This window comes from Balaenoptera borealis (genome assembly GCF_965194805.1).
Source record: "Balaenoptera borealis genome assembly, chromosome: 8".
Taxonomy (NCBI): domain Eukaryota; kingdom Metazoa; phylum Chordata; class Mammalia; order Artiodactyla; family Balaenopteridae; genus Balaenoptera; species Balaenoptera borealis.
This window is the reverse complement of record NC_138865.1, coordinates 111,416,171-111,439,307: the sequence shown is the minus strand read 5'-3', so window position 1 is coordinate 111,439,307 and position 23,137 is coordinate 111,416,171. Positions and strand designations below refer to the sequence as shown.

General features: G+C 38.2%; 1 protein-coding gene and 1 long non-coding RNA gene across 12 annotated transcripts in view; one reads left to right on the top strand and one right to left on the bottom strand.

The window, feature by feature from the left end:
- DENND1A (DENN domain containing 1A) overlaps positions 1–23,137 on the top strand; it is a 531,128-nt gene that overhangs the window by 55,340 nt on the left and 452,651 nt on the right. The gene's annotated exons all lie outside the window — the stretch shown is intronic.
- On the bottom strand, positions 15,637–23,137 carry LOC309633961. The gene is made up of 2 exons (XR_014247791.1): positions 18,390–23,137; positions 15,637–18,328 (listed from the first exon to the last, which is right to left on the bottom strand). It is a non-coding gene; the product is annotated as an uncharacterized lncRNA (long non-coding RNA).

The window sequence follows — 23,137 nt, the reverse complement described above, 5'->3', positions numbered from 1 at the left end:
CTTACTAAAGGACATCTTGGTTGCTTCCAGGTATTGGCAATTATGAATAAAGCTGCTAATAAACATTCATGTGCTGGTTTTCATGTGGACATAAGTTTGCAACTCCTTTGGGTAAATACCAAGGAACCTGATTGCTGGATTGTATGGTGAGAGTATGTTCAGTTTTGTAAGAAACCACCAAACTGTCTTCCAAGGTGGCTGTACCCTTTTACACTCCCACCAGCAATGAATGAGAGTTCCTGCTGCTTCATATCCTCATCAGCACTTGGTGTTGTCTGTGTTCTGGATTTTGGCTTTCTAATAGGTATATGGTAGTATAACATTGTTTTGATTTGCATCTCCCTGATTACATACGATGTGGAGCATCTTTTCATATGTTTATTTACCATCTGTGTATCTTCTTTGGTGAGGGGGTTTCTGTTAAGACCTTTGGCCCATTTTTAAAATTGGGTTGTTTGTTTTCTTATTTTTGAGCTTTAAGAATTCATTGTATATTTTGGATAACAGTCCTTTATCAAATGTGTCTTTTGTAAATATTTTCTTCCAATCTATAGCTTGTTTTCTCATTGTCCAGATATTTTGTCTTCGGCAGAGCAGAAGTTTTTAATTTTAATGAAATCTGGCTTATCAATTATTTCTTTCTTGGGTCATGTTTGTGGTCATCACCATAACCAAGATCATGTAGGTTTTCTCCTATGTTATCTTCTAGGAGTTCTATAGTTTTGTGTTTTACATTTAGGTCATGATCCATTTTGAGAGAATTTTTGTGAGAGATGTAAGAAAGGTCTGTGTCTAGATTCAGTATTTTGAGTGTGGATGTCCAGCTGTTCCAGCACTGTTTGTTGAAGAGACCATTTTTGCTCCGTTGTATTGCCTTTGTTGCTTCGGCAAAGATCAGTTGACTAATTTCTGTGGGTCTATTTCTGGGCTCTCTGTTGATCCATTGATCCATTTGTCTATTCTTTCACCAATGCCATCCTGTGTTGGTTTCTATAGCTTTATGGTCAGTCTTGAAGTCAGTTAGTGTCAGTCTTTGAACTTTGTTCTTTTCCTTCATATTGTGTTGGCTATTCTGGGCCTTTTGCCTTTCTCTGTAAACTTCAGAATTAGTTTGTTGATATCCATAAAGGAACTTGCTGGTATTTTGTTCGTTTTTGTATTGAATCTTTAGATCAAGTTGGGAAGAACTGACATCTTGACAATATTGAGTCTTCTGATCTGTGAACATGGAATATATCTCCATTTATTTAATTCTATGATTTTGTTCATCAGAGTTTTTTGTAGTTCCCCTCATATAGTTCCTGTATGTATTTTTGTTAGATTTATTCCAGAGTAGCTGTTATTTTAAATTACGATGTTATTTTTATTTAAGGCAAGAGTTCCTATCTGTGTAGAACTCTGCTGTCCAACAATTGTTATCAGTCTTAACACAGCTGAAAAATGGGAAGTAAGTAAAAGTAACTAGCCAAAGAAGATTTCTCAGAATCCACGCATTCAAACTTAAATCTTTTATTCATGGGAAAGCACTTAGCTTATGCCCTATGTGCTTTGGTTTGCCCTGAGGATTCTTCTGTATTATATTGATCAGCACAGTTACTGATTATGCTGATGACATTAAATCATTGTATGAGGACTCTTTGTTGTAAGTGGCAGAAACCCAACGATATCTGGCTTGAGCAAAAAAGGGAATTTGTTGGCTCTCAATACTGAGAAGTTGCAGTGGTAAAACTGGCTTTGGGTTTTGCTGGATCTAGGTGTTCTACATATATTTTCATAGATTTGTCATATCTTTATCTCTTGGTTTTCTGTTGTCTGTGTTTGGTTCATTTCTGGGCAAGTGCTCCCTATATAATGGCAAAGATGGCTACTAGCAAATTGAAGATTATATTCTACCAATTTAGTCACCCAAGTGGAAGAAGAGTGTTTTATGTTTTTCTGAGCCATTAACCCAAGGACCATTGTAATAGGCCTCGTTTGGGTCATAGACTGATCTATGAACCAGTCATTATGGTTTTGGGTAGGTGACTCAGATGGTGATTGGGCAATGAGGGAGTATGTATGTGGGAGGCCTATTCAGTGCCACTTGGATTCTCTAGCCTGAGAATGGGGCAGGGTAGTTACTCAGAGGAAAATCTGGTGCTTTTACCAGAGGAAGGGAGAATGGATGCTAGGCAGCCAAAATAAATGTCCATTGCAGTCATCACGAAAATGTTTTATTCAAAATATTCTTTTCAAAAAAGCAGTGAGCTATATAATGTAGTTTGGAATTACAACCAAAAAGTTAAAGTTTCAATGCTGAAAAATGTAGGTCTTCAGCTTTCTCAAACACTGCCACATAAACCTCATTTCCCCAGGAGTATACATGACCGAGGTCTTATTATCATACGTCTAAGTTTTGGTTAGAGTTCTTTAATCACTTATTCTTCGAGCACTCACTTTAGGTTCAGCACTGTGCTGGACTCTATAGAAAGTGGAATGTGAGCTCCGTAAGACAGGAACTGAACCTCATGTTTTAAATGCTTAGGACACTTTTTTTTTTAACTTTTAGGAAATTATATTCTAGCCTTTGAATTTATTTTGGTATTATTTCACAACACATTTTGCATTTCCTTCTTTATGTTACATTGAAAACATGCAGTCTCCTCAAAGGCTTTCATTAAAAAAAGAAATCTTCAGAAAAGCTATCGCTATAAGTTTGCTTTGCCCAGCAGGAAACTTTAATAAGTCGCTTGATTTAAGACAGTTTTTTTTTTTAACCTTTAATGTGTTCTTAGGCATTAGAATTTTATGTTATCACAAAGCCTTATTTGAAGAGAAAATAGATGCAGATGAATTGCTGTCTAGATTATAACAATGTCAGTATCTTCATGGATAATTTGTAATAGAAACAATGTAATGGAAAGACTGTAGGCTTTGAAGTCAGATTTCTTCTGCCACCAACTAATTGTTTGACCTTGGGAAAGTTATTTAAACTGATTCTAGTTTGCTTCTTGTTTAAATGGGACTTAAATCTATTTCTGAATTAGAGACAATATGTATTAAAATGTCTAACACACAAACAAGTACAAATGAGGCATTCTTGTGATGACTTAATTCAACATCATCCTTAAATGAAAAATAAAACCAAAAACCCAAACTTGAAACCAAAACAAACTCCAAACAATAAAACTTCCTGCAATTGTGATTTTGTTAAGAGATTAAATTTTCCTTCTGATATAATTAATTTAAATTCCTTTTTGAAATGGTTCAAATACTAGAACAATACTGAGGTGAAGATATTGAACTCACTTGATGAAAAGAAAACTGTCTGAATAACCAGTTTTCTCTTTCAGAAAATGTAGGATTAATTCTGAGTTCTTTCCAGAAAAGCACACTTTGGACACATGGATAATTTCGAATGATTAACCTACATATTATTTTCCTCTACTCATGTCACAGTTCAACTTTAACAAGAACCCAATGATCAGACCTCAGTTACCAGAGTTTTTTCTTTTTTTGTTTTGTTTTAACTGTCTAGTTGTGAGAAGAGCCAAATGCCAAGAAAGTAAACTGGTATCAGAGATTTATTAAAAGAGCCCATTTCTGGAATATGGTCTATAGTTAGTGTATATTTAGCTCAGTTTTCTGTCCTCAGTGGTAATCATCACTGATACTCAGAATGTTGCAGCTGACTTCTAGAACATCACAGGAAAAGGGTTCCATTAGTTTGTTAGGTTGTACTTAGTATGAAAGGAAAATTGACAGAAGTATATGGGAAAGATTTTCTACAAAGACTGAAATGAAAAATATTTTCATCATGGCTCTCAATGAAGTAGAAAATCAGCTCAGCAGAACATTTAATTTATTCCCTCTTCCTGCTAAATATTTTGGTTAATAGGAGTTCCTGCCCCTCTTCCCCCTAAAACTTCAAAAATATAATTAGCAAAAGTCTAGTTAAGAGCATGGTTTCTAGGATCAGATTATCTGGGTTCAAATTCCAACTCCACCTATGACTTAATTCCCTGTGTGATTTTGGACAAATTACTTAGTCCTATCCTTGTCTTATTTAGTTTCCTAAATTGTAAAATGGGGATGATGATGATAGTACCTCATAGTGTTATTGTAAAGATTAAATGAGAAAAAAAAATACTAAAGAATTAAGCACAGGACACAGCACAGAGCACCCCTCAGTTTGAACTATTATTTAAAAAAAGTTGGATTCATTTGTTTTGATCCTTCAAACTAGAAGTTGAGGGTCATCGGGGGTCTGAACTGGGGAAATGTCATTTGTTCCTACTGAAGGCTCATTCCTTCTACACTGTGATAGCAGGGCACTGGGACCAGATCTAAGGCAGTTCTAGGCCCAGGGCATTTGGAAGCCTTCACTAGGTCCTTTCTTGCCTCTAGTCGCCCTAGCAAGTCCGGATTAGGTTTTGAAAAAATTCTTAGTGCTGGGGGTTGGACCCTGGAACAAGCCGACCTAATTTTTCTTGGGTTTGCTGAATGGAGATTGAATTTACTCAGGTTTTATTTGGACTTCTCTGGGTCTGCTGTAGGATAAAAGTTCAGGTCTAGACCCAATTTAAATTGAGATCTAGGTCTGTCCACTACTGCATTTCCCCCATTTTGTTTAGAAAGGTGTTTTTGTATCATACTTCACCCATTCAGCAATGATTATTTTTTTATTTTATTTTTTAAATTTATTTATTTATTTATTTATTTTAATTTTTGGCTGCGTTGGGTCTTTGTTGCGGTGCGCGGGCTTCTCATTGCGGTGGCTTCTCTTGTTGCGGAGCACAGGCTCTAGGCACATGGGCTCAGTAGTTGTGGCTTGCAGGCTCTAGGGCTCAGGCCCAGTAGTTGTGGCGCACGGGCTTAATTGCTCCACGGCATGTGGGATCTTCCCGGACCAGGGCTCGAACCCGTGTTCCCTGCATTGGCAGGTGGATTCTTAACCACTGAGCCACCAGGGAAGTCCCTCAGCAATGTTTATTAAAGCTTGCTGTGCTATAGGTACTGGGGAAGGGAGGAGACATTTCAGACAGAAGGCAAAGCATTTGCAAAGCCATGGAGGAATAGTTTATTTCTTTTTATTAATAAGGAATCTGACTTTCAGGCAGATTCTGATCAGCTTGAGGGACCCTGTGTGATCACACTCAGTCTGTCAGTTCCTCGAGGGCAGAGGTCTTTGTTTATTCAGTTCATTGATGTGCGCCCAGCACCTAGAACAGTGAGTGGGACGTGGTAGGCACTCAGTACCTATTTGTTGGACAAATGAATGAACTGACACAATTCCAGCTGTTTACAGTGAACCTTGATATTTTGATTAGTCTCTGCAGTTTTATTGTTGATAAATATCTCATATCCAGTAGGTTGAATGGCTGCTCAATTTGCTGTATTTTGTTTTTTAATGGAAATCCTTGGGTAGAACTAGGAGGAGGGCATTTATTTTAGAAGCAAGAGTTATCTTGCAGTTTTCTCTCTAGTGATTTTTCTGGAAGATGTTATTCTGCCTTTTCTTCGAGGAGATGTGCTCAGGATGAGAAGTTTAAAGGAAGGCGCACTTACATTTGTCCCAGTAGGCGAGGAATGCCTTTTCCTCTCCATTTAGTACGTGTCCATCAGACTTCCCAGAGTACAATGAGGCATTTACTCCAGGCCTCGGTGACAGCCCATACTTTTTGCATTTTAGGCTTTTTCTGCCACCCCTGGGAAACTGCCTGGTGGTCCGGCATCATGAGAATTTGTCTTACTAAAAGCTGCCCACCCTCTCCTCTAGCAGAAGCAGTGGGTGCAGTGGAAGGAGCGTTGGAGTTGGGTCTGAATTATGGCTCTGCAACTAATAGCGATCTGACCTTGGGGAAGTTACTCATCTTTTTTGTTTCTGCACTTGCAAATATGAGTTTGTTAATGCTTATCTTTTAGAGTTGCTGTGAAGATTAAATAAAACACTAACTATAAAATAATTAACAGTGCCTAGTTTGTTTTCTTTCTTCTGTCAAGTCATTGTTTTCTACTCTTTCAGCCTCCTGACATGAAAGAACACCTATATTATTTTTCATAGCTTGGAGGACTATAGAGTCTTTGAAATGCTTGATAACAATTTTCTGTGTTATTTTTTCTTTTTATTTTGATGAGCAATGTGGAGTTTTGTTAATGTATTTCCAAAGACATGGAAAAGCTACTTCACAAAAAGACTTACATACTTAATTTAAAAAACTTATATACATAATTTAAAAGTTTTCCAGATATGAACTTAAACTAAGGGTCTTTCAAGGGTACTCCTTTGCCTATGGAGGGCATAGCATGGTTTCATGTTTACATGTTGGTGAGTGTGTGAGTGAGAGAGGGAGTGGGGAGGAAGAGAGAGAGGAAAAGAGAATGAAAATATATGTGTGGTGAAAGATATTTTAGCCTGCTTTTGTAACTTTAGCTTTGCTATGCAATGTGCCAAAAGTTATTTCTCCCTAGGGAGTGTCTCTTTCAACAGTTTGTGAAGGCAGCATAAATTCTCACTTGGTGTTCAAGGAAGATGGTAATACAATTTAGTACAACCACAGTATTTTTTTTAACTTGTTAGAAACCAAAATGTGATTGCAGTGGCAAAGTTGTCAGCGCGCTCAAGTTTAACAAGTGTTCGAAGGATTAGTGAAGGAAATGTAGTGTACTCTGCAGCTTTTATGACAAAGAATTTAAAAGGTTTTTGCTCTAAGCCCCACCATGTGTTTCTTCCTTTTCTCCAAAACATACCTCTAAGCTGAAAAGAGAGATGAATCTCTTAGGGAGAAACTATTAACTCTGAGGGAGTTTATCATTGTTTGAGAGGAAGCAGAGCATTTACATTTGAATCGACTCTGAGTGTAGTTTGTGCCCTAATCTCGTTCGTCCTAGAAGTTGGTGAGGAGTTTAAGTACTTCCTACTTTGTGTTCTGGTCCTTGTAGTGCCATCCTAATTTTCTCAGGGATCATAAATTTCCTAATTCAAAGTAAGCAAACTTCTGAGACACTGTGCTTTGGCTTTGTATGGAAGTACTTTCTGTAGTTGTCATAGTCATCTAAGTAGGGCCATTGGCCAGAATTGTCTCATTTTCACAGCATTAATGATCGCACTAAAAATACTATAAAAAAGACAAAATATTACAGGAAGTTTGAAAGAGAGAGAATAAAATCACCTCCGTTGCAATCCCACTTTCAAGTTTCGAATACTCCCATTTGACAACCTTGCAGTTGGTGTACATTTTAATTAAAAAAATTTTTTTTACTTTATTTATTTTTTGGTGTACATTTTTAAATGAGAGAAAGTAAGACCTTAAGATGGTTATCATAGGGACTTCCCTGGCGGTCCAGTGGTTAAGACTTCAAGCCTCCACTGCAGGGGGCACAGGTTCCATCGCTGGTTGGGGGGAACTAAGATCCCGCATGTCGTGCGACATGGCCAAAAAAAAGATGGTTATCTTCAACATTTCAATTAATTTTTGAAGGGTCCATCAGAGTCTTATAGTTTGATTAACCAGTTGTCTGTTATTATACATATAAATTCAGCCCCTTTTAAAACAAGACAAATTATATCACTCTCAAGTTATAAACATTTGTGACCAAAATTTTGGTATTACCTTTTTAAAAATTTTTTTTGTTTTTGGGCTGGGGGGACAGGGAGAGATCAGGGAGATGGAGAGGCAGATAGAAGAATAGAGAGAGGGCTGAGAAAGGCTGTGTCAAAGATAAACTGTTACAGATGGAAATGTTTTTCTAAGTCCAAAATTTGTAAGAACCCTTAAATTGAGCCATTTTCTGAGATCAAATAAAGTATTATTATCTTAGTATTTTGCTCTATGGTGAATTAAAGTACCATTTCTTTTAAAAAATTAGTTATATTTTAGGGATTCTTAGGTGTGCTTTTAGTGCTTTTTTCTGATTATTTTACTTTCTTATTTTACTTGAAGGGCATTCTTCTGATGGTGGATTTAGGTCATTTTAGCCGAAAAAGAATAGAAATCATTTACCTAAAAGACTTGTTGTTGGGAGAAATTCTTTGTATTTGCTCTCATAAATTGTTAGACAGCTGTGTCCTGGACTGGAGTTAGCTTTTGTAGCAGCTGTGGAGTCCTCACCTTACATAAAATGTTCCCGGTGAAAGTTTGTTGCTGTGACTTGGGACTGTCATTCAAACCCCCCCCAAAGAAACAGGGTGTGTATAATACTTCATGGGTGTCAGATGAGGAAATCTTGTTGGAGCTATGGTTTAATTAAATCCAATGTTTTTTTTTTTTCTCTCTCTTTTTCAGAGGAATTAGTAAGTTAGGGGTTGGGGAGGTAGCCTATGCTTGTTCCTTAGAGATTGGGACAAGAATTTTGCCTTTGCTGAAAGAGCTTGTGTGGTAAGGGACTAGCTTGAAAATGATTTGCCTGGCATTTGCACTGGGCATATTTGGAAAGGAAAGCCTCTTTGCATTGTGCGTTTAAAAAAGTGTCTGTAAGCGTGCTTAGAAAATGGCAGCATTTGCTGGTCTTGGCTGTCAATGTCTTGCTGCTATGGACTGTGTTTAACCAGAAAGGGAAACTCAGAGTAGAAAAAGTCTCACTCCCAAGACTTTACAAGAAAACCCCTCTTTGTTGATTTATATATATATTTTTTAAAGGAGCTTGACATCTTCATCAAGTTCACAGTGGGCTTGCTTTGTTTGCTTTCTCTTGAATGCTTGATAAGATTTTTCTTCTATTGTTTTGTGCAGCAAGAACAGATCTTTCCATGGCTGGGGTGGGTTTTTTGTAAATCCACAATATGGTCATTGTCTGGTGGTGAATAATTGTGGCTGCTTTTTGTACAACCAGAACTAAGGCTTTGGCTGTGAACAGATTCCTTCTTAGCGTGAAAAGGGACTAATCCATGTAAATACAGCCCCAAAATAAAGCTTTACAGAAAAAGGGGAAGGCCGCTAAGCAGGAGGGCACAGGTCAGCAATTTAACCTTTAACCTAACAAATAAGAAGCATGAAAGTTCCAGAATTGGTTTACAAAAGAAAGCTCCTGTGATCTGTCAGTTTTTCTTTTCAGGAGGGAACTGGGTGAGAGATCTGACTGACAGCTAGTGCCTTTTAACTGCAGACTGAAATTAACTGCCAAATTGAAACTTGAATATTTGAAGGAGAATTTTTCTTAAATAAATTGAGACGTCAGAATAGGCTGCATAAGCATTGGTCAGGTCTTACATAGGATTTTTATCCTTGAAGTGGGGTCATAGGCATGGACTGGACTACCTTTAAGATCCCTTCCAAGTTTAATAGTCTGTGGTCTGACTCTTACCAGTCAAATTAGACATGAACTTTGCAGTTTAAGGCCAGATGAAACTCTTTCTCTTTTCTAGTATTATCACTGATACCCTTTGTAGACTTTTCATGGCTCCATAAATTAATTGCAGCCCTTACTAAAGATTTGTTAAGAACTTTTTGTAAATATAATTAATGTTTTCCACAAAATAGCCGTCTTGAGATTTCATAATATGTACAACTTTTACGACCTGATGCACTATTAGAAACTCTATTGTGCCATGTGGAGCACTGTAAAGCGGAGGACGCAGGCTTTCTTTCATGTGCTGCTGTTTTGTTCAACATGCTTAGGCATTATTAGCAGATACAATTGAGGAAGTTAAAGCAGCAGAAAGTGGAGTATAGGTGTTTATTAGGCAATGCAGTGGGGAAATGGGAAACTGAAAAACGAGGGCTTGCCCTATTTCCTACATGGACTTGAAGAGTTAAGACAATAAGGTTTGTGCTAAGTGGTAAGTTTTACTTTTATGCTGTTGTACTCATTTACAAACTTTGCAAACAGTTTGTATTTATTTAATCACAACAGGTAATCTTATTAACGAGTGTTAGTTTTTGCTTGAAGCATAACACATCGGAAGTCAGTTGTTGTGTTTCACTATAGAGAATTCTGTAACTGATAAAAACTTTAATGACTGAGAATCATTCAGATTAAAAAGAAACAATGAACTAATGGCTTTAAAGTAGGCTCCCTGTAGGTTAATAAGAATAGTAATTATACTGTGTAACTCCATTGCAGAAACAAAGTCCCAGGGATGATTCTGTTTTAGTTTTTCAGTTGTCCATAGTATGACTTGCAGCTTGTTTAAAACTTGTTGTAAGGGCCTTTGGGCTGTCTCAGTTTCCCTTAGGTCTTTAGAGGCCAGAGACAATGTAATGTTACAGATTAAAATTAGCTGAAAGTTAAGTGGCTACCTTCAATTAGCTCACCCTCTTTTTCCTAGCTCATTACTGTAGCCTCCTAACTGGCCTTTATGCTTTCCTTCACATCCATATTTAATGTTGTCATCTGAGGGATCTTTCAAAAGCACAGCTGAGACCACAGCACTCCCCTTCTTACATTTTTCTGTGTCCTCTTTTCACCACAAGCTAAAGTCAAGCTCATTAGCAGGGCAAATGAGGTCTTCCGTGATCTGTCCTCTACCTATGCCAGCTTCATCTTGCTTGGCACACTCCTCTACTTCTAGATATGCATTTTCCTATATGTCCCAACCAAATTTCATGCGTGTTTTCTATTTCCACATCATATTTAGTTTCCCAAAAATATATGAAGGGCTGATATCTTTAAAAGGGGGATCTAATGATGATGCTTTGAAAATAGCTACCATTTTTTAGGCTTCATACTTTGTAGACAGTCCCATGTTCTTTTATTTGATCTTCACAGCAACAGTACAGAATAGGCAGTGTTCTCTGAGAGGTGCTCCATAAATATTTGGATGGATGAATAAATGAATGAGTGAACTATGGAGTCAGAAAACTGGAATTATAGTCCAAATTCTCTTATTAGCCATGTAATTTTGGATACGTAATTTAACCTCTTTGAACCTATTAGCTAATCTGTGAAATTAAGTCTGCACCAGTCTTGATTGTCACAGTAGATGGTATGCAGACTGAATGAAATAATGTACAGTAAATACAAATGCTTTTCAAACTGTAAACCCCATGCAAGTGTTCGTTACTGTTGTTAATCTTCTTAATTTATTCCAGGTCCTATAAATGAAGAGAAGGCATTCATGGTTGTAGATAAATTTGTGCGTGGTTTTTTTTTTTTTTTTAATTAATGGATTTATTTATTTATTTATCGCTGCGTTGAGTCTTCGTTGCTGCACGCGGGCTTTCTCTAGTTGTGATGAGCGGTGGCTTCTCTTTGTTGTGGAGCCTGGAGCCCGGGCTCTAGGTGCGCGGGCTTCAGTAGTTGTGGCACGTGGGCTCAGTAATTGTGGCTCGCAGGGTCTAGAGCGCAGGCTCAGTAGCTGTGGCGCAGGGGCTTAGTTGCCCTGTGGCATGTGGGATCTTCCCGGACCAGGGCTCGAACCTGTGTCCCCTGCACTGGCAGGCGGATTCTTAACAACTGCACCACCAGGGAAGTCCAGATGTGTGTTTTAATGACTGAAAAAACATCAGAACTGTTTTATTCATATCATGTTAAAATATAAACCTATTTTCATAGCAAACAGAAAATGGTATACTGTAGTTTTCTTTCAAAAGGAAAATGTCAGATTTATACTGTTGGTAAATGCTAACAAAAGAAGTGCATACTGTATTGTAAATGGGTGTCCATGCAGCGTTTATGGTCTCTTTGCTGTATGTTCTCTTTGGCCTCTCAGGAACCTTAGGGCTATATTTGCCTTCTAGCTCTGTGAGCTATATGCAACTTTCTTAGTAAGCTATTATTTTTATATGCATTTTTTATTATGCGTTTTTGTATGCTATTATTTTCCCTGGCTTTACTTTTCCCCCTTTTAATCTTCCCTTTGTCCTTCGTCCCTCAGTTTACATGTGTATTTTTTTAATCCTTTTAACTGCATGTATTTTTTAAAAAGTCATCTCAGATTGTTTCTGGAATGTGGTGGAGTTTAAACTCTCCCAGTGTGATCTCAGTCACACCTTGGTTTTTGCTATCACCTACAGACGGATAGTTTCTGTCTGTGTCGTTGACCCAGACTCCTGAGTGCCAGACTTGGCTCCTCTGCCAGCAGCTGCTGCTTCTCAATGTCCCACAGGTTCCTCAAATTGAATATAGCAGCCCTTCCCCCCAATCTTCTACACTCAATCCTGGCCACTCAGCAAAGAAAAACTGAAAAGCTAATCCTAAAACTGTTCCATCTATTCTAAGGTCTTGCTGAATAGCATTAGTACTTGTTCATTTGCTCACTTCCAGAAGCCTGAAAGTAGTACTAGACTCTCCCTACATCCATTTGAACCACAGTATTTTTTTCCCCATGTTTTTAAAAAGCTTTGAAAATATTTTAAACAATCTAAAAGTTATAGAAAAGTTGTAATTATACTTCAAGCAAGTCCCTCCCTCCCTCCAACTTGAGCCATTTGAGAATAAGTTGCAGACCTCCCCCTCAAATAATTCAGTATTTGCTGTAAACAGGGCGACTCTCCTGTATATAACCACAATATACACATCAAAATGAGGAAATTTAAAAAAAAAAAAAATGAGGAAATTAACCTTGATATAGTTCTGCCATCTAATTCCCAGTTTTGCCAGTTTTCCCAGTAATGGTCTTTAAAGCAATAGGATTCAATTCAGAATCACAAATTGCATTTAGTTTTATGTCTCTTTAGTCTCCCTCAGTCTAGAACAGTTCTCAGTCTTTCCTTGATTTGCATTATCTTGACATTTGAGGATTGTAGGCCTCCATTTGTGTTTGTCTGATGTTTCCTTATGATTAGATTTAAGTTAAGTATCTGTCTTTGGCAGGAAAATCATAGAAGTAATGCTGTGTTCTCATTATGTCAGGTAGTGCACAGTTTTGACTTGTACCGTTGCTGAGGATGATTACTTGATCACTTGATTAGGGTAGTGTTTGCCAGGCTTCTCTATTGAAAAGTTACTCTTTGCCTCTTTGTAATAAGTGTTTTGGGGGAAAGTATTTTGAAATGATATAAATATTTCATTCCTCATTACACTTTCAGTTTATTTGTATATTTGACTTTGGACTCATCATTTCCTTTTTTATTCAAGGTTATTATTGAATTACCCAGACTATTTTAATAAATTGCATTATTCAGTTTGTTCCAGCTTTGATCAGTAGGAACCAGCTTGAAGGGGCACTTATGCTCTTTTGACACATCCTCACCATTCCTTGAGTACTTGTTTGCTTTCTGGCACAAGATGTTCCATGCTCATCTTTTACTTTTTTTCTTAGCTCTGAAATCTGCCATATTTCCAGGGAGCTTTGGTTCCTTTTAGTGGAGAATGCTATTTAAAAGCCAAAATCTCGGACTTCCCTGGCAGTCCAGTGGTTAAGTCTCTGTGCTTCCACTGCAGGGGACATGGGTTTGATCCCTGGTCGGGGAACTAAGATCCCACATGCCATGAGGCACGGCCAAAAAAAAAAAAAAAAAGCCAAAATCTGGATGCCGGGTGTGCTCATTGCTCTTGAGGTGTTGCTGCCCCTAGACCTTCCTGGTGGACAGAACTAGAGAGTATGTGATGTGTATATGAACACACATACATTTACATCTAAGTGTATTTCTGTATCCATCTGTGAATATTAATGTACTTCCAGTACTTCCAATTTCAATCCAACACCACAAGATTCATTCTGGTTTTCTCCCTTTCCATATTATTAACTTCTTTTTTTGGCAGCAAGCAGCCTGGTTCCCATTATTCTTAATACACTAACTTATTTTATTATTCTCTTGTACATGACCAATCTCTCATCATGGATGCCACCACCTCCTTCCCAGCATGGATGCCCTCCTTACTCCACTAGGGTTCTGGTACCATATTGCCACTCTGCCTCTGCCATATGAATGCCTACCTCATCCAGCTTGGGCTTACATAATGCATGACAGGCTGGTCCTTCATTGTGGATGCCTTACTCACCTTGGTTTGGACACCCTGTACATGACTGCCACCTTCTTCCATGTTGTCGCCCTCCTCCTCCTGCTCAGGATCTGATCCCCTATATTAGGCAGCCTCTGCTTGGAAGTCCCCTTACCCTGCTTAGGTGCTCTGACACCTCATCAGTTCACCTTTTTACATGGAAACTCTTTTCAAACTGCTTTGGCTCTGATAACCCATATCAGCCAGCTGCTCCCTGTGGACTCCTTCTTCTCCCTGGTTGGGCTTTGACTTCCAATGCTGGGCAACTCCCCTGTGTGTATGCCCTCGTTATTCTTCTTGGGTTCTGACACCATATACTGGATTGCCCCTTACAGTATGGACACTTCTCATATGCTTGGACTCACTCTCTCTGTGTTGGGTGCCCTTCTATGTGGACACTACTCTGGACCACTGTGGTTACTTCTCACCAACTGTGGATGTGTACCTTGGCTTTAGGATTAAACTGTTGATTAGGAAGAGGGGGAGAGAAAGGGGAAGTCTAATTTCTTGATCTCTTTCCTATCTTTCTTCTTCATCATCCAGCTTTGCCTTTGTCTTAGTTCTGGCTCTCCTTATTCTTCCTTGAATTATTGCCACTTAATTGGCTTCCTAGGCTGGAGTCTTCCCCCTTCTAACCCATCTTCTGTCCTGCTGTCAGTGAGATGTGTATGTTAAACAGATGTAATCATGATCATATCTTGCTTAAACTCTGTAATGCCTTTACATTACCTATATGGTAATACTCAAATCCTTAGCATCATACAAGGCCCTTCATGACTTGGTGCCCACTCTTCCCTCTTCTCTCACCACCTGTCATTGACCTTGTGCTCTAGCTGAATCACTTAAATCTCTTCTGCTTCCTCCTTTTTCTGTACCATCTTCTTTCTCCTTTCCCGCTGGTTTACTTGCATTTAAGACTCAGATTAGGTGCCCCCTCTTCCAGAAGACCTTCTTTAATCATCCCTTTTCTCTGTCTACCCTTACCTCTTCTTCTCCCTGACCCCATTCAAACTTGGTTAGATGACTTTCCTTTTGATACCCTGCATATTGTATCATAACTGTCTTTTCTTTTATTCTTTAGGTCAGGAATGAAGTTGCTTAAATTCTTTCCAAAGGATAACCCTATTCAGTAGGTAGCTACCTAAATGAAGAGACATTTAAAAATATTTGTTCTAGAGAATTTCTCATTCTGTAGACGTTATTTTGTCCAAATAAGCAAGGCAATGTTAGTATCAGTTGTTTGTGAGGCTTTTGAAATGGCCCCATTTACTCTGAACTAGACATTATAATTGTGTGTTTTAGAGTGGGATTTTACCTGTAGTTACATTTACTTCTAGAATATCTCCAGGGACTTACCCTTGTTTTTCCTAGCAGGGTGGAAAAGAGATTTAGTGTGTATAAAGCGTTGGTTCATTATCTTCTATTTCCCATCCACTGCATTTATTACCACTATGTATGCAGTAGGCTGTGCAGTGTCTGATATTATCTAGGTAACTGATAAAGATAAGCTTGACCAAGAGACAGAAGAGGAGAGACAGACTTCATTTGGATTGTTAACCATTTGCCTAAACTGATTAAATCACTCAATTTATTTGGTTTTTGGTTTGCTTTCTGGGTCAGTTTGAATTTTATTTTTTTGATATGAGGCAAAGTATTAAACCTCAAGGGTCTCAGTAGTTCTTTAGGAAAGCTATGATTGGGGTCAAGCAACAGTCTTAGGTTCCTGGGCAGAAGAGTTAGCTGAGGGCTGGAATGAATGTTCACTACTTGCCATTTGTTTAAGAGAGACCAGGAGGGTCGATTTGCCAGAAGAGAAGTACTAAGAATGATCAGGCTTAAAATGAGGTACTGCAACAAATTCAAAACTGATTTATAAATATTTTCATCTGACTCAGTTATTGCTGCCCAATATTTATTTCACCCAAGGTTTCCCTTTTCTTGCAAATTACATGCTCAGACAATAGAAGTGACTTTTTGAAGGTGAAGGTATATACTTAATTTTCCCAGAAAGATATCTTAGAAGTTGCTCTTTTAGGTGTACTGCAGTAATTATCTAGAAGATGTTCTGCTGCTTCTGAGAAATCTTCCAGCCCAGTGAAAGGAACAGTAGTCTTACTGAGAAGCTAGCATCTCAAGACAGAAAGATGTCTCTAAGTGCTGCCCTGGAGTGGTGCTGAATGGTTTCTTTACTCTGTCATTGAGCCCTTATTGTGTGAAAAAAGAAATCTCCTGAAAACCCTCATGGGAGGATTTGTTCCCTCAAACCCGAGTGTTAGCAGAGTAAACTAGCTGGAGCTCATAATTTCAATGTCTTCCTTTCAGGAGCCTTTTACGAAAGTGTTGTTTTAAGTGAAATATTTCCTTCCCCTTTCCTTCCCTCCTTTTTTCCCTCCTTCCTCCTCTTTTACACAACAGCTGGGGAGTCAACTCTACTCTTCCCTGTTGATAACCTATCACTTATTATTTACAGTAAAATTAAAAATGAAAAAAAAATTACCTTTGGAAGGTTTTTTTCTTTAACCAGTTGTGCTCTGATCAGATAATGCTTTTGAGCTGTGTCGGGCTACTAAAATACAGGTTTAAAGGGTGATGTTTTCAGGATGTTCTTGAGAATCAGTTCTGATTTTCAGTATTCCATACACTGCTATGGTCTATAAAGTGATCATTCTTGTTTTTAACTGCTTAGTGTTCCTGACTGTTTCATTGAGGGCTGTCTCACAAGTGCCCTGGAAACGTGGCCTTGTCTCTATCAGTGTGGATCTGCATGACCTGAATCCCTGACATCCTGGGCTTGCTTCATATACTGATTAATACAAACAAGTAATTTGAGGGACTATTCAATGTTACGGATATAAATAAAATAAACACTTTGTTTCTTAAGGAGTTTAAATTTGGTGAGGGAAACAAATTGTAAACCAGCAACTATAAATATTTGGGATAAATATATTAAAGATAGTCACAAGGTGCTGTGGGAGCTCAGTAGAGGAGTAGCGAGCAATTTTGTACCCAGTTGCTATGGAAATATATGTACACTCAGTCTCCCCCAAAGCATCCCCAAAATTTAATCCCATTATAGCATCAGCTTATACCCCTCAGTCTCTTGAACTATATATATCAGGCCTAGATGAGAATGAGGTGCCTTAGATATAGTTCCTTAACTACAGCTTCTCAAGCGCAGGTCCTCTTAATTTGTGAACTAAAGAGAGAAGTTATTTGTCCCCATCACCCCCACTTCCTCCTTTATTCCTTCCCCAACATATAATGGTGGGACAGGCATAAGACAACTACTGGAGACACCCATCTAATAAAAAGGGGCAGTGGGAAGTACATAGGAGCACACAGGAGGCTGTGCTCCATAGCAGTTCTGAAATACAGCTGGGCAAATGGTGGAAGTTTCTTGATGGAGACTCACTCAGTACTCTCCCTGCCTGAAAACAATTATCCATGGCTCTTAGTTCCACCTTCTAGGCATTTGGGTTTTTGTTTGTTTGTTTTTTTAAAAAATTTTTTTATTTATTATTTATTTATTATTATTATTTTTTTATTTTTGGCTGTGTTGGGTCTTCGTTTCTGTGTGAGGGCTTTCTCCAGTTGCGGAGAGCGGGGGCCACTCCCCATCGCGGTGCGTGGGCCCCTCACTATCGCGGCCTCTCCTGTTGTGGAGCAGAGGCTCCAGACGCTCAGGCTCAGCAGCTGTGGCTCACGGGCCCAGTCGCTCCGCGGCATGTGGAATCCTCCCAGACCAAGGCTCGAACCCATGTCCCCCACATTGGCAGGCAGACTCCCAACCACTGCGCCACCAGGGAAGCCCGGCATTTGGGTTTTGAGTCATCTTTTCTTTTTCAATAAAAGGGAACCTGTGCTAGCAACTCAGTAATTTTCTCAGCCTGCTTCAGGCCTGTAGAGTTTGGTGATTCAAATGCATTTTTTTTCCATTTTGTATTTTCTCTGTTCCTTTTAGTCCAAGCTGGCAGTTTTTCTGCCAATACAATTCTCTTTAAAAATCCTTGGTTCTTCTGTGAATCTATTGGAATTACTCCTTTGTATAATATTCATATCTACAAATGAGGTGAGCCCATTTCTACTTTGGGTTTCTAATTAGACCACTGACGAGCTATACTCTTAAACTTCCTAAAAGCCCTGTTTTTGACTGAATGATTCTCTACAGTACCACATTGGATCTTTTGGAGGTCTTACAAAGAATTTGAAAATTATGCCCTCAGCTTCATCTTGAGACAGTGGTATCCTAAGAGTGCCCTGGGTTTGATCTTTACCCAGAAGCTATTTCTTAATTTTTACATCATTTGTTGTTGGGAGAAGCTGGGATTGGATAAACAAATTGCGTTATGTACATACAATGGAATCCTAGTAAGTAATAAAAAGGAACAAATTGTTGAGCAACTTGGATGGATCTCAACATGATTATGCTGAGTGAAAGAAGCCAGACTACAAAAGAGTACATACTCTCTGATTCCATTTATATAAAATCCTAGAAAGTGAAAACTATAGTTTGTGACAGAAAGCACTTCTGATTCCATTTATATAAAATCCTAGAAAGTGAAAACTCATCTATAGTTTGTGACAGAAAACCCATCAGTGATTTCCTAGGGATGGGTGGTGGAGAGTGGAGAGGGAGGGATAGATTTCAAAGGAGCAGGAGGAAACTTTTGGGGGCGACTGATTGTAGTCATGGCTTCATGTGTTAATACATATGTCAAAATTATACATTTCCATTGTTTTATTTTCTTACTTTTTCAGTCTTGTTATTAGGTATGTCTCTTGTAAGCAGCACATAACTGGATCTTTTAAAATGCAGTCTGATATCTGTGTCTTTCACTGGGAATGTTTTTTAAGTTTTCTTCCCCTCTTTGGATTAATCAAGCATTTTTATTCTATTTTTTTCCTCTTATAATTGCAATTTAGATGCTTTTTCTATGCTTTTAATAGTTAAACTAAAAATCATGGTGGCTATGACCTACATAGAACTCACTATGTAACCAGATGTTGTTCTATATGCTTTACCTGTAACTCATTTAATCCTCACAAAAACCCTAGGAGATACTATTTTTTAAAAAATTAATTAATTAAGTAAGTAAGTTTTGGCTGCCTTGGGTCTTCGTTGCTGTGCTTTCTCTAGTTGCGACGAGTGGGGGCTACTCTTCGTTGCGGCGCATGGGCTTCTCATTGCGGTGGCTTCTCTTGTTGCACAGCACGGGCTCTAGGCATGCGGGCTTCAGTAGTTGTGGCGCACGGGCTTAGTTGCTCCGTGGTATGTGGGATCTTCCCAGACCAGAGATCTAACCCGTGTCTCCTGCATTGGCAGGCGGATTCTTAACCACTACGCCACCAGGGAAGTCCCGGAGATACTATTTTTGTCTCAGTTTTACGTATGGGAAAACTGTGGGATGGAGACATTATTTAACTGCCAAGGCCACATGACTATTAAGTAGTAGAGGCACTACTTTACTACTACACTACTGAGGTAGTGTGCTTTCAGAATCTGTGATATTAACTGATAGAAATATACAGTCTCTCTGAGAAATTTTAGCATGCTTATGTAACCTAGCAAAGTTAATTGGCATCTTTACCCTCCTCCTTAATAATACTTTATATAGTTTAACTTTAATCACTCCTCTCCCAGTTTAAATGCTTTTATTGTTGTGTATTTTACCTTAAACCTGTAAGACATTATTATTATTTTTTAATATAGCCAGTTATTTAGATTTACCCACATATATTCTACTTTCTTTGTCTTTCATGTCTTCTTGCATCTCAGACTTTTTCCATCTGGGATAATTTCATTCTTTCTTGAATAGTCCTTTGCTGCTGGCAAATGTCTGTTTTTGTTTATCTGAAAGTTTTCTATTTTTTCCTGGATTGATACTTTTTTAAAGCACATTGGAGATGTCATTTAATTATCTTCTGGCTTCTATGTTGCTGTTGAAAAATCACTTTCCATTCTAATTATTATTTTTATGTAGATAGGCTCTCTTGTTCTTCAGTGTAGCAATGACATATGTCTACTGGTGGATTTTTCTTATATATCCTGATTAGGATTTAACTCTTTGAATATGAGATTGGGATCTCTTTTTTATATCTCTGCTTATTGTTTCTCCCCACCATTATTTCCTTCCTTCTTCTGGAACTTTGACTAGACATGGATTGGACCTTCCCACTTTGTCCTTCACAATTTTTAACCATATTTTTTTGTATTTTCCATCTGTCTGTCTGCTGCATTTCAATAAATTCTATAAATCTTTCTACCAGTTTACTAGTTTTCTCCATAGCTGTGTCAAATTGCTTTTAAAACACCAATTTAGTGTTTAATTTAAATAAATTTTTTACAGCTTTATTGAGATATAATTCACACACCATACAGTTCTCCCATTTAAAGAGTACAGTTATATGGTGCTTGGTATATTACATTAATTTATTTAAGTTGTGAGAGATCTATCTCATAAAATTTGCCATATTAACCATTTTAAGCGCACAATTCAGTGGCACTGATTACATTCACACTATTAAGCAACCATCACCACTATTTATTACCAAAATTTTTTCATCACTGAAACAGAAACTCTGTAACCATTAAGCACTAACTCCCCATTTCCCTTCTCTCCAGCCCCTGGTAACCTGATATACATTCCTTTTTTTTTTTTTTTGAATTTTTGAATTTTAATTTATTTATTTTTTATACAGCAGGTTCTTATTAGTCATCTGTTTTATATATATTACTGTATATATGTCAATCCCAATCTCCCAATTCATCACACCACCACCCCCCCGACCGCACTTTCCCCCCTTGGTGTCCATACATTTGTTCTCTGCATCTGTGTCTCTATTTCTGCCCTGCAAACTAGTTCATCTATACCATTTTTCTAGGTTCCACATATATGCGTTAATATATGATATTTGTTTTTCTCTTTCTGACTTACTTCACTCTGTATGACAGTCTCTAGATCCATCCACATCTCTACAAATGACCCAATTTCATTCTTTTTTATGGCTGAGTAATATTCCATTGTATATATGTAACACATCTTCTTTATCCATTCATCTGTCGATGGGCATTTAGGTTGCTTCCATGACCTGGCTATTGTAAATAGTGCTGCAATGAATATTGGGGTGCCTGTGTCTTTTTGAATTATGGTTTTCTCTGGGTATATGCCCAGTAGTGGGATTGCTGGGTCATATGGTAATTCTATTTTTAGTTTTTGAAGGAACCTCCATACAGTTCTCCGTAGTGGCTGTATCAATTTCCATTCCCACCAACAGTGCAAGAGGGTTCCCTTTTCTCCTCCCCCTCTCCAGCATTTGTTGTTTGTAGATTTTCTGATGATGCCCATTCTGACTGGTGTGAGGTGATACCTCATTGTAGTTCTGATTTGCATTTCTCTAAAAATTAGTGATGTTGAGCAGCTTTTCATGTGCTTCTTGGCCATCTGTATGTCTTCCTTGGAGAAATGTCTGTTAGGTGTTCTGCCCATTTTTTGATTGGGTTGCTTGCTTTTTTAATATTGAGCTGCATGAGCTGTTTATATATTTTGGAGATTAATCCTTTGTCCGTTGATTCATTTGCAAATATCTTCTCCCATTCTGAGAGTTGTCTTTTTGTCTTGTTTGTAGTTTCCTTAGCTTTGCAAAAGCTTTTAAGTTTCATTAGGTCCCACTTGTTTATTTTTGCTTTTATTTCCATTACTCTAGGAAATGGATCAAAAAAAATCTTGCTGTGATTTATGTCAAAGGGTGTTCTTCCTATGTTTTCCTCTAAGAGTTTTATAGTGTCCATTCTTATATTTAGGTCTGTAATCCATTTGGAGTTTATTTTTGTGTATGGTGTTAGGGAGTGTTCTAATTTCATTCTTTTACATGTAGCTGTCCAGTTTTCCCAGCACCACTTATTGAAGAGACTGTCTTTTCTCCATTGTATATCCTTGCCTCCTTTGTCATAGATTAGTTGACCATAGGTGCGTCGGTTTATCTCTGGGCTTTCTATCTTGTTCCATTGATCTATGTTTCTGTTTTTGTGCTAGTACCATATTGTCTTGATTACTGTAGCTTTGTAGTATAGTCTAAAGTCAGGGAGTCTGATTCCTCCAGCTCTGTTTTTTCCCTCAAGACTGCTTTGGCCATTCGTGGTCTTTAGTGTCTCCATACAAATTTTCAGAGTTTTTTGTTCTAGTTCCGTAAAAAATGCCATTGGTAATTTGATAGGGATTGCATTGAAGCTGTAGATTGCTTTGGATAGTATAGTCATTTTCACAATATTGATCCTCCCAATCCAAGAACATGGTATATCTCTCCATCTGTTGGTATCATCTTTAATTTCATTCATCAGTGTCTTATAGTTTTCTTCATACAGGTCTTTTGTCTCCCTAGGTAGGTTTATTCCTAGATATTTTATTTTTAATTTTTTTAAAAATTAATTTATTTATTTTTGGCTGTGTTGGGTCTTCGTTTCTGTGCGAGGGCTTTCTCCAGTTGCAGCAAGCAGGGGCCACTCTTCATCGCGGTGCGCGGGCCTCTCACTATCGTGGCCTCTCTTGTTGTGGAGCACAGGCTCCAGACGCGCAGGCTCAGTAGTTGTGGCCCACGGGCCCAGTCGCTCCGCGGCATGTGGGATCCTCCCAGACCAGGGCTCGAACCCGTGTCCCCTGCATTGGCAGGCAGATTCTCAACCACTGCGCCACCAGGGAAGCCCCCTAGATATTTTATTCTTTTTGTTGCAATGGTAAATGGGAGTGTTTCCTTAATTTCTCTTTCAGATTTTTCATCATTAGTATAGAGGAATGCAAGAGATTTCTGTGCATTAATTTTGTATCCTGCAACTTTTCCAAATTCATTGATTAGCTCTAGTAGTTTTCTGGTGGCATCTTTAGGATTCTCTATGTGTAGTATCATGTCATCTGCAAGCCGTGACAGTTTTACTTCTTCTATTCCAATTTGTATTCCTTTTATTTCTTTTTCTTTTCTGATTGCTGTGGCTAGGACTTCCAAAACTCTGTTGAATAATAGTGATGAGAGTGGACATCCTTGTCTTGTTCCTGATCTTAGAGGAAATGCTTTCAGTTTTTCACCATCGAGAATGGTGTTTGCTGTGGGTTTGTCGTATATGGCCTTTATTATGTTGAGGTAGGTTCCCTCTATGCCCACTTTCTGGAGAGTTTTTATCATAAATGGGTGTTGCATTTTGTCAAAAGCTTTTTCTGCATCTATTGAGACGGTCATATGGTTTTTAGTCTTCAATTTGTTAATATGGTGTATCACATTGATT